The 15,774-nt window shown below is 37.9% G+C and overlaps 1 protein-coding gene across 14 annotated transcripts in view; it reads right to left on the bottom strand.

Moving 5' to 3' along the window:
- The window catches only part of TMEM164 (transmembrane protein 164), a 169,117-nt gene that overhangs the window by 71,376 nt on the left and 81,967 nt on the right, over positions 1–15,774 (bottom strand). Inside the window, exon 1 of one of the 14 annotated variants that reach the window (XM_032250956.1) lies at positions 6,363–8,449. The exons of the other annotated variants lie outside the window; for them this stretch is intronic. The gene's annotated coding sequence lies outside the window, so the exon portion shown is untranslated. Of the gene's footprint in view, positions 1–6,362; positions 8,450–15,774 lie in introns of those variants that run through there. 14 annotated transcript variants of the gene reach the window in all.

The following is a 15,774-nucleotide window of genomic DNA, read 5'->3' on the forward strand; positions in this document are numbered from 1 at the left end:
ATATATATGCTAGAGGGTGAATTATCTTTAATATATAAAAAAGCCTTACATATTAATAATCACAAACATTTCTAAGCATTTCTATGTGCAAATCACTGAGCTACAGATTCAAATACATCATCTCATTCAATCATCAGACTTTTTATTATAACCACCATCATCTTTTTCATTTTACAGCGGAGAAAACCAAAGTTCCAAGTAATTAAGTGATCTTCTCAAGATCAAACAGATAATAAGTGGCAGAGGCTAAAGTCACATTCAGATGTCGCCACGTTTCAACTTTGTGTTTTTGCTTTTGTACTCTGCATTAAATCCGTGGCATGAATGTTACCTATGTTCTCTCTCTGTGTGTGTATATGTGTGTGTCTGTGATTTTCTCTATATGTGCATGTATCAGACTGCATGCCAGGCAGGAAAAAGTTATTGAGTACCAATGGGGCAAGGAAGGTCAGGCCTAAACCCCTTGTGTGTTCTGCGGCCATTATCCTGATCACACAACTACATTGACCTTTACAGACAAAGCACAGCTCTACAGGTAAATGCCTGACCAACTCAGAAGCAGTGGCTTTTGTTTTAACTTTATAACTACCTCCAGGCTGCCACAAAAGTTTGCACTGGGTATGGCATATGGCTATAAGGCCACTAGAAAGTTCTCTGAGGCAGTTCCCTCATCTGTGCAATGGGAACCATAATAGCATCCAACTCATAGGACTGTCACAGGGAATTACATTTATAAAATGAATTATAATGTACATGGCATGTAGTAAGACTCATATAAAATGTTCGTTAAATAAATGGGGAAGAACTCACCTAACGTTTCAAGATGGATGGATGGAAGGAAGGAAGGAAGGAAGGAAGGAAGGAAGGAAGGAAGGGAAGGAGGGAGGGAGGGAGGCAAGAGGGAGGGGCAGGGAGGGACAGGAAGGGGAGGGGAGGGGAGGGGAAGTAAGGGAAGGGAAGGGAAAAAGGAATAGAAAAAAATCATATAAGAGACAAATTGTTTAAAAAATTCAAAGTATTAGAAAGAGGTCTAGAGAAAGCAGAAGGACAGACTGAAGGCCAGAACAGAAAAGTAGAGCTTGGGGACAGACTTATATTTGTTGGTTAGTCATACTTATAAACCTCCTTGCCAGCTCAGAGTCTTGGTCATTGTATTATATATACTTATAAATCAACTGTATAGTTGATCTTTGAACAATGTAGAGGTTAGGGACACTGACTTCCTGAGCAGTCTAAAATCTGTCTATAGCATTTAACTCCTCTAAAACTTAATATCAATAGCCTACTGTTGACCAGAAGCCTTACTGAGATCAATTAACACAAATTTTGTATATGTATTATATATTATATTCTCACAGAGAAAATATTTAGAAAGTCATGAGGAAGAGAAAATACATTTAGAGTACTGTACTACATTTATCAATACCACACGTTTGCATCATTTGTTCACAAGATGAATCGTCCATCTAAAATAGTGGGCAACTACAGCTGCCGACCTCAATCTACGATGCATATCAAGCAATTCAACTTTTTCTTGTATGTCTCAACTTTTCTCTGCTTCTTGGGAGCACTTCAGCATCACTAGTGCGCTTTGTATGGATCCTCTGGTGTTATTCAACATTTATGGTATTGCACTAAACTCGATGAAAAATGCGACAACCACAAGGATCACTTTTTATTGGGATCCATTTACTGTAGAAAGAACAGCTCATTTAGAGATGATTAGGGGCACAGGGCATTCTAAGAGATACTGACAACACCTGAGTTCACCGCAAGAGGTGGCTATAAAATGATTACAGGAGTACAGTGTGTACTACAGTTAATTTTATGCAGTTAGGCTTTAATACTGCACCTTTATATCTGTTTACATCTCTCGATTATGATGGCACAATGTACAGTCTATAAGTGTATGCATAAGCTTTGATAAACTTTAACTTTTTATAATAGATTGTGTATATTTTATGGTAGTAAATAATAAAATACACTAGTGTCTACATATATTTATTCATTTATGACATGCTTAACTTTTACTTAATATTTTTCATTATTTCTAAGCTATGAGATTTGCCTGCAAACTTTTTCAAACTGTCAAAAATGTCCAAACCTTTTTCCAATATATTTATTTAAAAAATCTGCTTCTAAGTGAACCTGCACAGCTCAAACCCATCTTGTTCAAGGGTCAATCCTTTTCTCATATTTTCCATCCTGTTTAGTATGATACCGTAACCCTTGAATAACACCAGGGGATCCAGATGAAGTGCCACTAGTCATGCTGGAAGTACTCCCAAGAAACAGAAAAGTCATGACATTACAAGAAAAAGTTGAATTGCTTGATATATACCATACATTTTCTTTTCTGTATATTGTGATATTTTGATATCTTTAAAAACCTTTCTGGCCAGAGACAACCTGCCCGCTCCCCTCCCCACCCCCAGTCTCCAGCCAATTCTTAGAAACAGCAAGGACTCAGCCAGAAACATGCCTTTGAGATGCAAACTAACCAATCCAAACTTCTCTATCTGGCATAGCTCCTCTTCTTTAATCACCTCAGAGCCAGATACCAGGCAACCAGGGTGCACCCCTACAGCTTAGAGGTCTGCTGAAAGTATTCAAACTAGCCAATCCTTAACTATTCACCCTGTGCTGCCTTGCTTTTCCTGTGGAAACCTCAATAAAGGCAGTGGCCTAAAACTTCCTCCTTGCTCCTATCTCCTGCCTCCTGACCACCCTAATGTCTTTCCTAAGTGACCTTGCCTAGTATCTGGGGCCTCCTGTCTCTAGGACCTGTGAGTATAATAAATTTTGTTTTTTCCTTACCCTCTCCTCTGTCTATTCTTGTGGCCACATCTGACTGATCATCACAAAAGAACATAAGATACCCATTACTACTGTCACAAATATTTCCTATAAGCTTTTTTGGTTTTGTATAGGATGCTATACCGAGTCCGCTTAGCTAATAAGAATCTGAGGCAATATGGCAAGCATCATGGTTTTGATTCTCTTCTAGATCAGTTAATTTCATTGAATTTAGTTCCACAAACATTAGTCAATTCATTACTGTGTGACTAATGTTGTTGCAGTTACTATAGGGAAAAGAAGATCAGTATAAGTAAGACACAGTATCTGCCCTCAAAAAGCTAATAGGTTTTGGCTGGGCTCGGTGGCTCATGCCTGTAATCCCAATACTTTGGGAGGCTTAGGCGGGCGGATCACGAGGTCAAGAGATCGAGACCATCCTGGCCAACATGGTAAAACCCGGTCTCTACTAAAAATACAAAAATAAGCTGGGCGTGGTGGCACGCCTGTAGTTCCAGTTACTCAGGAGGCTGAGGCAAGAGAATCGCTTGAACCTGGGAGGCGGAGGTTGTACTGAGCCGAGATGGCGCCACTGCACTCCAGCTTAGGGACACAGCAAGACTTCGTCTCAAAAAAAAAAAAAAAAAAAGCTAAGATTTTTATGAGAAGGCAAGAATGGTTAAGGGGGTTTGCAATCAAATCTACATTCAAATCCCATCTCTACCATTTACTGGCCAAGCGACTATGGACAAATTACTTAAAATATGTGTCAATTTCCTCACAGTTGTTAATGGAGCTAATAACCGTACCTATTGAAAGAGTTACATAGAGAATTTAATAAAAGAAGGCAATGTAAAGTGATCAATGTAGTGCCTAGGATATAATAAGCACTCAATACACAGTGGCTGTATTATCCTTAATAGATCAATGTAAATGAATATCACATTATTCATAACAAATGAAGCTATTATAATCCTTCATGAGATGAATTCTATTTCAATTTAGTACTTGAGGAACAACCAGGAACAAAAAGATATGGAACCGATGACAAGCTCTCTGGATGGCTAGAAAGGCAAATTCATAGAGAACAATTCTGAAAGGAAATTATAAAATATTTTGAATTGAACAAAAATTTAAATATAATGTATCAAAATGTGTAAGATGCTAGTAACGGGAAATTCTTTTTAAGACAGAATCTCACTGTCACCCAGGCTGGAGTGCAGTGGCAGGATCTTGGCACACTGCAACGTCCATCTCATGGGTTCAAGTGATTCTCCTGCCTCAGCCTCCCAAGTAGGGGATTACAGGTACTCACCACCATGTGTGGTTAATTTTGGGGGGCGGTATTTTTTGTAGAGACAGGGTTTAACCATGTTGGCTAGGCTGGTCTCGAACTCCTGGCCTTAAGCAATATACCCACATTGGCCTTCCAAAGTACTATGATTACAGTTGTGAGCCACTGTGCCTTGCCTGAAATTCTTAGATTAGGCATTGGTCTCAAATTAGCAATCTAAGTCCCCACCTTAAGAATTCAAAAAAGAAGAGCAAAATAAATCCAAGGCAAGAAGAAGAAATGAAATAATAAAGAGCAGAGATCAATGAAATGGAAAAGAAAAACAATCGAGAGGCAGGGCACAGTGCCTCATGCCTGTAATCCCAGCGCTTTGGGAAGCCAAGGTGGGGGAATCACTTGAGCCCAGGAATTTAAGACCAACCTGGGCAACATGGTGAAACCTCGTCTCTACAAAAAAATTTTAAAAATTAGTTGGGCGTAGTGGTGCAAGCCTGTAGTCCCAGCTGCATGGAAGGCTGAGGTGGGAAAATCACTTGGGCCCAGGAGGTCGAGGCTGCAGTGAGCCATGAGCATGCCACTACACTCCAGTTTGGGTGACAGAGTGAGACCCTGTGTCAAAAAAAAAAAAAAAAAGACAGAGAGAGAGAACAATCAATAAAACCAAAAGTTTGTCTTTGAAAAAAGTCAATACAATTTATAAACCTCTAGGTAAAATGGCATGCATAAAAATAAAGAAGGGAAAAAGTTAACAATATCAGCAATGAAAGGGGATTAGAACCCTAGTGATTAAAAATATAATAAAAGAATACTCCAACCAAATCTATGCACATAAATTTGACAACTTAGATGAAATGGATAAATTCTACAAAAACCACAAACTCCAAAACTCACCCCAGATGAAAAAAACAACCTGAATAATTCTATTAAATTGAATTCATAGTTAAAATCATCTGAATACGAAATCTCCAGGCTCAGATAGTTTTAGTGACCAATTCTACCAAATATTTAAACAATCTTGTCCAGAAAATAAAAGAGACAGAAAACACTTCTAATTTTGAGTTGAAGAGGGGAAAGAATAAACACATCAATCAATGAAACAGAATAGTCCATCACTATATTACCCGGATACCAAAACTAGGGGAGGTGAGTAGTAGGGAGGAAGGAAAGGAAGAGAAGAAAATAGAGGAAAAAGATGAGGGAAGAAGAAGTAAGCAGGAAGAAGAAGAGGGAGGAAGGGAGGGGAGGAAACCAAGACCAATATTCCTCATGAACACAGACACAAAAATCCTCAGTAAAATATTGGCAAATCTAAAGTAGCAATATAAAAAGAATAATTCATGATCAAGTGGGTTCTGTCCTAATAATACAAGATTAGTTCAATATTTGAAATTCAATTAACATAATTCACCAATCAGTGCTGAAAAGACTAAAAAACAGACTAAAACTATATGATCATATCAACTGATACAAAAAGGGTATTTTGTCAAAATTCAATATTCATGATAAAAATTATCATCAAACTAGGAATAGTAGGAAGCTTCCTCAACCTGATAAAGGGCACCTAAAAATACTATGCCTAATGTAATACTTAATGGGGAACAGTCTTTCCCCATTAAGTATTACATTATGTTCCCCCACACAACATTAGAAACATGAATGTTCCCCCACACAACATTAGAAACATGACAAGGATGTCCATTCTCACCACCACTATTAGACTGGCAGCTTTAGTGAACAAATCAGGCAACAAAAATAATAGAGATTGAAAAGGAAAAAGTAAAACTGTCCTTATTTGCAATGGGCATGATTATATTTATGGAAAATACCAAAGAATCTACAAAAAAGCTTCTAAAAAATACATTGGTTGTAAAAAGTCACAAAATACAATGTCAATACACAAAAATCAACCTCTTCAACACACCAACAGTGTACAACTGAAAACCACATTTTTTGAAACCAATATTTCAAAAAAACTGAAATGTTTTCTAACAAAATATTTACAGGATCCATATGCTGAGAATAGCAAAATGCTGATAAACTAAAAGAAGACATAAATAAATGGAAAGACATACTATGTTCAAGGACTGAAAGGCTCAACATAGGAAAAATGTCAGTTGTCACCATGACCTGTAGATTCAAAGCAATTCTGATCCAAATCCCACAGGATATTTTATAGATAGACTGACTCTAAAATATATATGGAAAGTCAAAGAAATAGGAATAGCTAAAATAATTCTGTAAAAGAAGCAGACAGATGAAGGAGTCATATTACCTGATTTTAAGGCTTACTACAAAGTTACAGCAATCAAAACAATGGAGTATTGCCCAAGAATAGACCTATCAATCAATAAAACACAATAGTCTAGAATTAGACCCACACAAATATGATCATTTGATTTTTGAAAATAGTGTAAATGGGGTTGAAGCAATTGGACTTCATATGTAAAATAACAAAATTAACCTACACCTCACCCCTCATATAAAAGCTAGGTTATAAATCTAAATAGAAAATATAAAACTATAAAACTCTTGGAATGAAATGTAGGAAAAATTCTGTGATCTTCAGTTAAGCAAACAGCTCTTAGACATGACACCAAAACACAAATATAAAAGAAAAAAATGTAAGCTGACATTAATCAAAATGAAAAACTTTTGATCTGTGAAAGACATTTTTAAGACAAGGAAAAGACAAGCTATATAACATACACCATCGGAGAAAATATTTGCAAATCACATCTCCAACAAAGAACTTTTATTCAGAATATATAAAGAACCCTCAAATTCAATAATAAGAAAACATACAACACAATTTAAAAATGGGCTAAAAAAAACATGAACAGACACTTCACCAAAAGAAGTTGTCAGTGAACATGTTGCTGTTTTCATGGCAAATAAGCAGATAAAATATGTTCCCTACCACTAGAGAAATGCAAACTAAAATGACATTCAGATTCCACTTCTCACCTGAGTTGCTATAGTAATAATTAAAAAAAGATAATAGCAATGTGGAGAAACCAGAATTCTCATACACTGTTGATGGGAATGTAAATGTAAAAGTACTGCTTTGGAAAACAGTTTGATGGTATCTTATAAAGGATTTTTTTTTTTAAAAAAAGGAAAAAAATCTTTTAGAAGTTAAACGTACTCATCCTACAACCCAATAATTCTGCTCCTGGCTCCCTACTAAGATGAAAATTTACATTTACATGAAACTCTCTACACCAATGTTCACAGCAACTCTATTCATAATAGCCAAAATCTGGAAGCAGTCCAGGTACCCTTAAATGGCTGAATGGATAAACAAACTATGATACCTACAGACCATGGAAAACCACTCAGAAATAAAAAGGAATAAGCAATTGATACATGGAATGACTCAGATGAATCTCAAAGGCATTATGCTAAGTAAACAAAGCCATTCTCTTAAGGTTACATACTGTAAGGTTCCATTTGTATGATATTCTCCAAAGGACAAAACTATAGTGATGCAGAACTGGTAAATGGTTGCCAGGGTTTAGAAATCTGGGTGTCACACTAAAGGGACAGTATGAGAAGTTTTTATAAGTGATGGAACAGTTCTAAACCCTGACTGTGGTGGTAATTGTAATAATCTATACATATCTTAAGATTCATAAAACTTTATTCCCAAAAAAGCCAATTAGGCTGTATGATAACTGAACAAAATTCAAAAATATATATGAGAAGCGAAACACTGAAGTCTTCCAGTCTCAGCTTTCACACTCACAAAATAAGTGATCTAGGATCCTGAGCCTTTTAAACAATGTCTTTTCCCCTAGTTTTTTCTTTACACTAAAAGTTTTAAACATATAGAAAAGTATTTTAAAAAATGAGCACCTCTGCACCTACCATACAGCTTTAATAAATTTGAATATTACTGATTCAGTTGTCCTCTATATACCCTTCCTGAATACCATTCATCTCCCCCAACCTCACCAGGGGGAACCTCTATTCTAAAGTAGATAACTTCCTTGTGGCCCATGTTTTTATACATTTTTTATGTTCGTATGTATCCAGGAATCATATATATATAGTGTTGTCTCATGTTTATACCCTTAAATAAATGATACATTATATAGAGATAGAGAAATCATTCTGCAAATTACATTTTTCACTTAACTTCTAATTATCCATGTTTATACATGTAGCTCTACTTCGTTTTTCACTGGTGGATATTATTCACTTTTATGAATATACCACAAGTTAGTTACCCATTGTCATATTGATGGACATCTGGATCTACTTTTTTCCTTCAGCCAGACATTAAGATTTACTTTCAGTGATTTGTATTGCGAAAACAAAAGATCTAGCTGAGCACAGTGGCTTACACCTGTAATCTCAGTACTTTTGGAGGCCGAGGCAGGCAGATCACTTGAGGTCAGGAGTTGGAGACCACCTGGCCAACATGGTGAAATCCCATTTCTACTAAAAATATAAAAATTAGCTGGTTGTGGTGGCGTGTGTCTGTAATCCCAGCTACTCAGGAGGCTGAGGCAGAAGAATCACTGGAATATGGGTTGAAGTCAGCCAAGATTGTGCCACTGCTCTCTAGTCTGGGCATAGAGCGAGACGCCATCTCAAAAATATATATATATATTTCTACCATCTCATAGTCCAGAGTCCTTCCACATTGACTTTCTGTTTCTACACACCCTTGGGTCTAAGAGGGTAAACATTTTTTTCCTACTTAGTGAGGTCCTGTAGCACAATCCTGTCTGTCTTGTGGCAGGGAGTGCAGTTAGAACCTTGCATTTCTGAATTCACATACAAGAGAGTAGGACAACTGCTGAATCTAAGCGGAAGCCACACAAGCGTTCCATGTACTGCGCTGTTCACTTTTCCATATGTTTAAATTTTTCAGAATAAAAGTCAGAACATAAAAAAACAAGCAAGTAAATGAAAAAATAGAAAGCAGATAAGTAGAACAGGAAGGCTTGGCTGGCTTTGCCTGTGGACACAAAGATTATTCCCTGGCTGTAGCTGGTGGTTTCCCACTTCCTTCTTCTGAACCAAATGGGGCTGCACAACCACAGAGCTGCAGAATTTTTTTTTTTTCCCTGTGAAATTCAGGAGGTTGGCAAAAGCCCCTATCTGGAAGGTACTCAACTGGTAAAAGAGCCTAGTTATCTGAAGGTAATTTTCATTCTGAAATTTTACTTATCTGAATGAAAGCAATTTTCTTTCCTTGAAACCCAAATTCTAACAGTGAGTACACAGATGACAAAGCGTCAAGACAAGGATAATGGTATACGTTACTACTAACAATTATTGAGTACCTGGTATATGTTAGATTTCATGCTAAGAAATTTACATGGGTCATCTCATCTAATCAACACTATTACTGAAGAGGGTATTGCTATTAATAGCATTCCTTTACAAATGAGGAAATGGAAGCTAAGACTTTAATCTTCACTCAGGATCACAGAGCTAAGAATTAAGCAGAACCACAACTATAACTCTAATTCCACTGTACTATTTCAAAACATGTACAAACATGATCCCTTCAAAACATGTCTATCCAGTAAGTTAAATGCTGAATTTAACAGAACACTGTTTAAATACATTATATTACGCTGATCCAAATAATGGAATACTATGTAGCCATCAGAAATCATGTTAAGAATACTTAATTAGATGGGTAAATAATCATGCTATATTAGCTTTTTACATATTACAAAGTATCATATGTAGAATGATCTTTATTTTGTTTCTAAAAATGGATATATACCTACAGAAGACTAAGAAGAAATTATACCAACATATTAACAGGAATTATCAGTTATTATTATTGTCTTCTTTATTGCTCTCTGTAATTTTTTTTTTTTTAGATGGCATCTCATTCTTGTTGTCCAGGCTGGAGTGCAGTGGTGCAATCTCGGCTTACTGCAACCTCTGCCTCCTGGGTTCAAGCGATTCTCCTGCCTCAGCCTCCTGAGTAGCTGGGATTACAGGCGTGCACCACCATGCCTGGCTAATTTTTGTATTTTTAGTAGAGACAGGGTTTCACCATGTCGGTCAGGCTGGTCTCGAACTCCTGACCTCATGATCCGTCTGCCTCAGCCTCCCAAAGTGCTGGGATTAGAGGCCTGAGCCACTGTGTCCGACCTCTGTAATATTTTATTTCTTTCCCTTACAATTAACATGGATTACTTCCTAATGAGAAAGAAACATTTCTGCCTCTTCATTACCAACTGCACAACTCCTACCTAATTTGCCCAAATCTTATCTATTATGCCATACTGCTTTTTTTCCCTTTGGAATTGCTTTTGCCCAATATATAGCACAGTAGATTCTTCACTTGGATTCCATAAAGTAAAAATAGGCCCAAAATGATCAGTCCTCATTCCTTTGCTGAGTACTGCTTTCCGTGTTTCTGCAGATAGAAAAAGTTACCTGAATCTTTAGGTTTTCTTTTACCCAGTGATGACGTTCCTCTAAACACATGCTTAAAGTCTAGGAGGAAGAAAAAATAAAAATAAAAGCAGTTCCTGCTCTGGGAACTTTCAAAGAGAACTTCTGGGAGACTTGGAGAAAATAAAACTGAGTATATGTAAACGCAGGCAGCTTCTATTGCCTGTGGAATGGGAAGAGAGACCTGTGAACCCAAAAACGTCTTCCCTCTTCTAAGCATTAAGTAAAGAATACACATAGAAGGCAGAATCTGACAATAAGGTGGCTCCTAGGAAAGCAGACACCTGAGCAGCATTCTGCATAAAAAAGGGAAACTGGTCTCCTGAATTGCTCTTTACGTTTTGTGGTTTCCTCTTTCCCGTTTAAATCTGCAGCATTCATATGCAAAGCCTTCACTCCCTTGCCAATAACTGAGTCTTAATAAGGCTGCTCAGGTCAGAGACAACCTCCTAAATCTCTTTTTCAGTAATGAGTCCAATGCTAAGCCAAAAAGCAGCCACCTCTGAGTTGAAGGTGCCAAAAGACTGCCCCTTTTAAATTTCATATGACCCTTAACTAAGTCTCAGTTTAGAATCCCTCAGGTTCCAGAGCAGCTGACCTGATGAGCACTGGGAAAGGGGGTACTGAGATGGTAAAATCATTCCATGACATTTAAACTGAACAGGTTCAAACTGAGTCTATCTCATGACCTCAGAGCAATCCTAGAGATCTGAGGTCTGAATTTCTCCCTGGGGAAAGTCATGCTGTTTAAAAATCTGAGTATCATAAATAAAATCTAGAAAAAGAAAGGGCCATGGGGCTGTTGCACTGCCATAATATCATGTGGCCCAAACGCCAACAGGATATCACTCTTGTAACGCCAAGATCATGTGTCAGGCTACACTAATTCCTCATGCCCACCCCCATGCTTGCCTCATCTACCTTGGCTTACATCCAGCCTACAGGCCTCTCTCCATCCAGCAATGCACCTCCTGCTCTCTGCAGCACAGATGAAATTTCATCTCATCTGCTTCAAAAGCTTCTTTAGACTGAGTCAGCAGATATAATCAAATAATCCCACTTGCATCACAGATCCACTCCTCTCCATGCACGCATGAAGATGAGCAACTTTAGGGTTTCAGTGGGGAGCAGAGGGGTACTATACACTTTCTGGAGCAGAGGATATGTGTCAGTACTCTGCTATGCACTTTTCTTACCCAAGACAGAGTGAGGGAAGATTTCCCTGCCATTTAAACCATATCACTCAGTGACTCACTCCATGAGTTCCCCCACCCTTGCTACATACACATGGATAACCAGGCACATTAAGTTTTGGGTATTCAGAAGACAGCTAAACTGTCTGATTACAACCCAAAGCTTGGGAAACCTTAATCTCTATTCCCTTTTCCTTCATATATTCCTTCAAGATATCCCAACTCAGAGGTCGAGGCTGCAGTGAGTCATGATCACGCCACTGCACTCCAGCCTTGGCAACAGAGTGAGACAGTTTCAAAACAACAACAAAAAAGATAGCCCAACTCAGAGAAAGTCTCAAAAGGCTAGTTTCTCCAAGAGGCCCCCAGCCCATTGTGAAATTCTTGTGAAACTAGCAATTAAGACACCAAAGAGCAAACTGAAAACTCAGAGGCTGATTGCATTTCAGAGCTCTCTGTGGTGGTGGGATCAATGGAGACAGAGAAGAGCGAATGAGTGTTCTCTAATGTGTGATGATGACACCTTCCTTTCACCAGACCCGATGGAAAGACTAGGAAACTCTGAACCATGCCATGCTATCCAAGGCTTCTCCCACAGGTCTGAAATTCTCAGGACTGCTGGTTTCTTTAGTTGCTAGCCCCACGTATCAGCTGTGATGAAGAGATCTTAGCTTTCCTTTGTCCTCAGAAGAGGGAAGAAATTGGACCTTTATATGCTAACTCTGCTCCAAGAACAACACTAAACACGCCAGAGATCTGTTTCCCCTGGGCAGATGGGAGACCAAGTTTAGAATTTAGTCCTTTTCCAGGCTTGGTAAAGCTAAGGGATGCTGAGGCTAGAGCTGGGAAGTAAGGAATATTCTCTGCACCCCACTGAGAGAAAAATGACTTAGGGTCATGAGGGCCACATTGTTTCCAGATGCAAAGAGCCCATGTCTCTACCTGATAAGGAAGAATCTCAGCCTGGAGGCTGTAGAAACAGTTGACTCAGACTGATGATTGCTCTTTTATTAAGTTTGTTGTGATTAATAATGAAAAAGCTAGGATCTTCTAGTATTGGGAAGAGATCAGATAAACTACCATCACTAGTCACCATTTGTATTATAAGCAAAAGAAATGACTGGTTAGCTTTTAAGTTGTTTCTGATATGAACACTTCTGACAACTGCAGAGGTTTCTCAAGCCTCTAGAGAAGTAGAAAATCCCTGCTCTGATCCTTATGTCAGAGTGAGAATGTGAACTGTTGTGTATCTCCACCCATAAAGACCATGAGAAGACATCACTAGGATTAACTGTAGCTTTCCAAGATCTCCCCATCCCCATTATGGTATTCCTCTTAAATACTCAAGAAATGTCTCCCATTGCCTTCCAGCTTATTAACAGTCACTGTTCTATTGTATATATGTAATTTCCTCCCCTCTCCTCTCTCTCTCTCTGCCTATGCTAGATCCAATTCCTCTAAACTCAGGGTCAGCAAAACATGGTCCTTCTGTTTTGGTGTCTTTATTGGTGAGATTATACACACACACACACACACACACACACATAAACATAAAATTTTCCATCTTTTTTAAACGTACAGTTTAGTGGCATTAAGTACATTCACACTGTTGTACAACCATGACTGCCAGCCATCTCCAGAACTTTTTCATCTGATCCTCTTGTTTATGTAAATAAAGTTTTTGAACACAACCACACTAATTTGTTTGCATTTTTCTGTGATGCTTTCAGGCTTCAACAACAGTTAAGCAGTTAAAACACAGAGATCATATGGCCTGCAAAGTCTAAAATATTTATTCTCTGGCCCTTTACAGAAAATGGTTGCCAATCTCTCCCCTAATCCAAAATATATGCTGGATTTCTACTTTAAAATAGCACTTGGCTTGCAGTCACAATCATAACTTCTCTCAATTTCCCACTGAAATACCTATGAAGATAAAATTCCAACTTAGATTGATGGCCAACTTATTACCAGGATCTGGGAGAAATCTCCATTAACAATAAGCCTAATGCTGAAATGAGAAAAAAAAATCCAGCCAATTCATCGAGCAGCCAACTGGCATATGCAGACTCTAATTCCCCAAAATCAAAAAGGTAGAATTGGTGTTGGCACACTGTGTACTATGAGTGGGAACTCTCACAAGCAACACTCAGGTAGTAACACATGTGGGAGGCTGTGCTGTTTCACATATTTTATCTAGTTCAAAGTATCTGAGAACCTTGTAGTAGGAGTAGACACTTCTATATGGGTCCAGCAGAACCCATTAGATGAGTAGCTGACAGATACTGTCAAACAGGTTAAAAGCTATGTGTATCAACCTGCCTGCCAACAGTGGAGCTGAAAAGGGGTTCTAACCAATATGAGAGAGAATCTGAGCTTGAGGATAGTCAAAGGCAATCTATATACCCTGTATTTGATGACAGACAGATCCTCTTTTGAATATTCATAAACATACCAAAAACCTGACCAGACATGGCAGCTCATGCCTGTATTTCCAACGCTAGGAAGCCAAGGTGGGAGTATCACTTGAGGCCAGGACTACAAGACTAAGCCACACAGCAAAACCCTGTTTCTATATATATAAAATATTTTTTTTCATATATATATTTCATTAGCCAAGCGTGGTGGTGTGTGCCTGTAGTTCCAGCTACTTTGGGAGTCAGAGGTGAGAGGAACACTTGAGCCCAGGAATTTGAGGCTGCCGTGAGCTATGATCATGCCACTGCACGCCAGCCTGGGCAACAGAGAAAGACCCTGTTGCTTTACAAAAAAAAAAAGGTTCGTATAAAAATCTCTGGCAGCATAAAGAAAATGCATATCACTCTGACAAGTTAGAGGAAGCAAAAATGCCTTAATTTTGTGTGTAAACCAGAAGAAATATTTTACAAAACTGTTTACATCCTCAATAGAATTCAAGAAAACATAGACTCTATGAAACAAGTATAGAAGGCCACTAGAATAAAACATTGAGAAGAAAAGACAAGCTAGGTTAAATAGCTCAACAGAGCAATAAAGAAATATAGAGAAATTAACACTGTAACAAAATAATTAAATTTCACATTGGAGACAGCAGAGAGCAAATCAATCAAATTCACAGTATGGAAGCTAAATGTGAGGCTCTCCCAAGCACGCAAAAGAAAAGGAAGATTTATCTTAGAAATCTAACGAAGACTGATATTAGGAAATCTATAATGTACCAAATGGGGAGATCAAAGTAGAAAACACAAATGAACCTCTTAATAGATTCCTAGAAAACATCAGCTAAACTCAACAACTATTACTGTTTTTTGGTACAGAATCTAACTCTGTCGACCAGGTTGAATGCAGTGGCACAATCTCAGCTCACTGCAACCTCCAGCTCCCAGGTTCTAGCAATTCGCCTGCCTCAGTCTCTCGAATAGCTGGGATTACAGGTGCATACCATCATGCTCAGCTATTTTTTTTTTTTTGTATTTTTAGTAGAGATGGGGTTTCAACAAGTTGGCCTGGCTGGTTTCAAACTCCTGGCATCAAGTGATCCTTCTGCCTCAGCCTCCTGAAGTGCTGGGATTACAGGCGTGAGCCACAGCACCCAGGCAACTATTCTTGAATTTTGTAAGGATTTGATAATTTAAGAATAAGGTAATTCTCTGACATTAAAAAAAAAGTCTAACCTAAACCAACAGCCAACATCAGAGCCAACTAATATAAACTATTAGAAACATTTCTATTAAGTGAAACACTAGAGACATTTCCATTAAAATCAGAAGCAAGACAAGGACTCCTGCTAGTACCGTTATTATTTAACATTATCCCAAAAGTTCTAGCCAATACAATCAGGTTTGAAATAAAAAACAAAAAACAAAAACAAAAACAGTTTTGTTCTTTAAAAGGAAATAAAGTTATCATATGGGAGCTGATGTGATTAATTTCCAAAATAATCCAAGAGAAGCAACTGAAAAACTATTAGAAAGGAGAGTTAAGCATAGACACACAAAATCAAAAATGTTCCTGCCTACCAGTAATAACTAGTTTGAAAATATAATAAAGAAATAATATAATAAACTACAAACTATTCAGGGA

The sequence above is a fragment of the Sapajus apella genome, unplaced genomic scaffold, assembly GCF_009761245.1.
Source record: "Sapajus apella isolate SASKATOON/1434 unplaced genomic scaffold, GSC_monkey_1.0 scaffold73, whole genome shotgun sequence".
Classification (NCBI taxonomy): Eukaryota; Metazoa; Chordata; class Mammalia; order Primates; family Cebidae; genus Sapajus; species Sapajus apella.